The following is a 4,738-nucleotide window of genomic DNA, read 5'->3' on the forward strand; positions in this document are numbered from 1 at the left end:
TGGTTGAATTCCACATTCGTTATTGTTCTGATTAGTGTGAACAGTAATTGTAATTTTTAAGTATTGACAAGTTTAGTCCTCTAAGTTTCAAAAGTGTTATCTCATGGCTTCTCAGAATGCTTGGTACTATGCATTAGCATCCCAGAATGCTTTAATGCAACAAATGTTGATGATGGACAATGAGATTGGTAGTCACCACAAGTGTCCTAAACTTTTGAAACTCTCAGATTTTGCTCGGTGAGAACCGAGGTTTCGTGCTCACTTGGGGTCAGTTCATCCAAGTAGTGTACGATTTCTCGATGTCGTTTATGCAGCACCTCTAGTAGGCAGTGATAATCTTGGATGGACTCCAAAGGAATTTAAGCACTATGAAGCACAAGAATTGAAAGATTTTGAAAGTGAAACAAAAGCTTTTTCGACTCTCACAATGGCTTTACCCGAGCAAATCTTTCACCAATATAGCACTATTAAGATTTGTGCATCGCTATTCTCAACTCTGAAGAGAAGAAGCTTGGTAAATACTATTGAGAGTAAGAAGACTCTCGTAAAATTTTAGTTTAGAAATTTTATTTTAATGAAGAATGAAACGGTGGAGGAGATGATTAATCGTTTTAGTCATCTTGTCGTGGAAATGTCAAGTGTGAATCTTGAGCCAACCGAAGTTTACAAAATTGATACTCTGAAGAATGCTTTTCCCTCATCATATTCTACTTTCCTGTTTGTGTTAAAAGAAAATGGCTTCTTTCGTAACACAGAGCTTACTGCTGCACAATTTATCAACAAGATAGAGAAAAGGGAATTCGATCTGAAATGCCAAAATTCTTTGAAGAACAATCAAAACCAGAATCCTTCAGTTTATGGTGGAACAATGCCAGCAAACAATTCCTCAAGTTTAAGTTCTGTCCCAATCACTGCTTTCTTCACTCAAGCTCAAGATGAGACATATAATGTAAACAGCTCACCTAATGTATGCTTCATGGCAACGGGTGCAAATTCTGGGTCAAACTCAAATGCTCCAAGTTCATTGCCTAAAGTGAATCTTCAAGAAGCTGAACAACAATTTGCATTTGTATGTGCATTCATGACTTCATATGAACAACTAGTTGGTAGCAAGATTACAACAAGTGAGTTGACCGATGAAGACTATGATCAAATTGATCCCGATGACCTTGAATTGATGGATCTCAAGTGGAATATGGCAATGATTTTTAGAAAGGTTAAGAGGCTTATGCTAAAAACGGGAAAAGACCTTCCTACCCTTAACAAGCGAGTTGGGTTTGCTAAACTGAAGGTCAAGTGTTACAATTGCGGGGACTTTAGCCACTTTGCCAAAGAATGTGATAAACCAAGAAAGGAGTATTCAGGGCCACGCAATGTTGAGAGAACCCCAGGAAAGAATACATCGGGAAGTGATCAAAGCAAGAAGAGTTCATCAGAACGTGACAAATCTAAGTTGTCCAACAATCAAGCTCTTGTCACAAATGAAGGTGTAGACTGGTCTCAACGCTTATTGGGAAATCAAGTAAATCTTGCTGTTGTCAAACCGTATGAGAAGTTTGAAGATGCAAGCGGTGATAATGTATCTGAAGATAACGACTCCTCTGATTCTGAAACTGATTCTGATTAGTGTTCGTCTGTGCAAATCGACCTGATAAATCAATTCCTAATCAAGTTGAATTTTATGCTTGCATGGCTAAGATCGAAGAGGTATGTCCTAAACCTCAAGTTAATGTATCTGAACCCTCAGCTGATGTGATTGAGTGTACTGAATGTGCTAAACTCAAAACTAAACTTGTATCAGCTTTAAATCAGAAAACTACTCTCACAAAAGATCACTTTATGATCAGTGAATGTTATCGACATAAATCCAAATTACTGGAACAATCTGCATTAAAAATTCAAAATCTGTCGGAAAGCAATCATGATCTCAAAGCTGAGGTTCAATGTAAGATAATTGTAGTTGAGCAACATTTCAAGGAAATTCTCCAACTCTGAACCTGCATTCTAACCTTGAAAATGAAGTTTTAGAACTAAAAAACAAACTTGGAAGATTTCGAGATTCCTCGTTTCTTTTAAATGAGATCATTTAAGTAAACCATTCTCACAAGAAAAATGGGAAAGCGGGTTTAGGGTACGTCGAGATTCCTCCTCCTTTTAAAGGAGATTACTGTAGCATTCCCGATGTGAAACAATGTCCATAAATGCATACAGTTGAATCTGATAATGTTGAACAAATTAAAACAACTAAAGAACCAATTCACATTACAAGTAAATCTATGTTTACTAAAAGTGAAGTGGATGGTTCTATTGAGGAGTTGTCTGAACTAGATGAGATTGTCAAAAACAAGAACATTCCTGCTGACAATCACATCTTATGTGAACCTAAAGAGTTTGAACAAGCAGTGTATGGTTCAAGACATTCAGGCGATTCATCAAAAACTCCTAAGGTATCACCTAATGTACCTAAATCAGAAAAACCCTTTGTGTTTGATGAGGAGTTGACGCGGTTCATCAATCCTCAGCCTAAATCTTCAATTGGGAAGATATTTAAGTTAAAAGGATTGTCAAAAGTGTTTTTTGATAAAGAAGTTCCTTTGAATCTTCTAAATCCTGAAATGATTGACAGTGTCTTTCAAGATGACACATCAAAAGTTACTGAGTTTGAACAAAGATTTATCAAAACAAAACTTGAGAATGTTCAAAAAAAGGCAAATGATAACAAGTTTAAACCTATAAAATTTGTAAAATCATCTGGGATGGAGAATTCTTCTAATTCCACCAACCTAGAGTTTTATCAAAATAAAAGGGGATTCAAACCTACTGTTCCAAAGAAAGTAACTTTTGAAAAATCAAAGATTGATGTTCCTCAACCTGTGCATGAAAGTAAACTAAGTGTTTCATCTCATAAGTCATTAAACACACGTTTATGCCTTAAATGTGGTGAACCGGGTCATGTTTCGAAGAAATATAAAGCAAAGGTTGACGATATCAAGTTGTTATCAAACCTAAAGACTGAATTGAATCAGAATATGAAAGAAAAAAAATTGATGAGTGTGTGATAATGTATTCAAATGTTCATCCGGAGAAAGTAGTTCGGGTTGAATCGTTTAATGTATCAAACAAATTAGTTGATCGTGCTTAACCAATTTGTAGAACACTGATTCGGGAATTATACGTGACGGTTACTTAAAGAAGAAAACAAAGAAACCGGTCACCTATTCTCAAGCATCGAATGCTAGTGTTAATTTATCTTTATCTCCGAAAGTATCAAAGGGAGAGCCCAAGACTGAGGCTTGGGCTACCTTTTTGAACTAATATCTTTACCTTGTTGTACAGAGTTCATCTAGATCTGTGTTATGTCACAAGTGGATATTGGATAGTGGATGTTCTCGGCATATCACTGGCAACCTGGATCTTCTGAATAACGTTAAAGATATTCAAGGGGGTTATGTGGCATTTGCTGGTAACAATAGTGGGATGATTACTAAGGAGGGAGAAGTTTCAAACGGGAAAGTGACGTTTGAAAAGGTTAATTATTGTGAAAAAGTGGATCATAGTCTGTTGAGCGTATCACAAATATGTGATAAGAACTTTACCACAATCTTCATAGATACGGAATGTGTTATCCTTCAACCGGGATACATGATTCCTAAAGACATGGTTGTCATGCGATCACCTAGATCAAATGATATTTATGTACTTGACATGAGTTGTAATGTAAGTGTTTCGCCCTCGGCTACGTGTTTCGTATCGAAAGAAACAGAAAAGGATTCTATCCTTTAGCATCGATGCATGGGACACATTCACATACGCAAGATGAATTTTCTCATTTCAAATGAGTTGGTGGATGGTGTTTCTCTTAAGAACTTCAAGATTAATGATCATTATGTTGCATGCAATAAGGGGAAACAAAAGAAGAAGTCACATCCGAGCAAGTCAATTAACTCGATTGATACACCACTAGAACGACTTCATATGGATCTCTTTGGTCTATTGAATCGTGCTAGAATCGCAGGTGCTATGTACTGCTTGGTGGTTACTTATGATTTCTCACGATACTCATGGGTTCTATTTATGGGGTCGAAAGATCAGACGCCTATCTTAATTCAGAACCTTATCACTAAGATTGAATCACTTTACAAACTGAAAATGAGACGAATTCGTAGTGATAATGGAAATGAGTTTAAGAATAATGTATCGGATTTCTTCTGCATTCAGAAAGGAATTCTTCGGGAATTCAGTGCACCTTATGTTACTCAACAAAATGGCGTGTCTGAAAGAAAGAATCGTATGTTGATTGAAGCTGTAAGAACGATGCTTGTTGATTCTAAGCTACCCGTTCAATTCTCGAACGAAGCTGTACTGTAAAGAGATTCAAGAAGACTAGTTATGAGCTTCTGAACAATCGTAAGCCGAACTTAAAGTATTTGGAACCTTTCGGGTGTCCGTGTACTGTATTGAAGAGAGATGCTAGAAAGTTTGATGAAAAGGCTTTTGAGGGTTATTTTTTGGGATACAATTCTCCTGAGAAACGGATCTTCAATATCTCTTTTGGTTGTGTAGAAGAATGGTATCACGTTGATTCCCAAAGTTATACTACTCCTCCAACTAGTATGGGTCCCGATTGGATGTTCGATTATGACGGGTTATTTAATTCATTTACGTCGGTGGTTGAAGAAGTACCCGAAGATTTTATTAGATCATATTTGGAAGAACAATGTCTTCCTGTTCCAAGATC

Source organism: Bidens hawaiensis, unplaced genomic scaffold (genome assembly GCF_021521415.1).
Source record: "Bidens hawaiensis isolate Kalapana, Puna unplaced genomic scaffold, B.hawaiensis_p1.1 tig00034264_1, whole genome shotgun sequence".
Taxonomy (NCBI): domain Eukaryota; kingdom Viridiplantae; phylum Streptophyta; class Magnoliopsida; order Asterales; family Asteraceae; genus Bidens; species Bidens hawaiensis.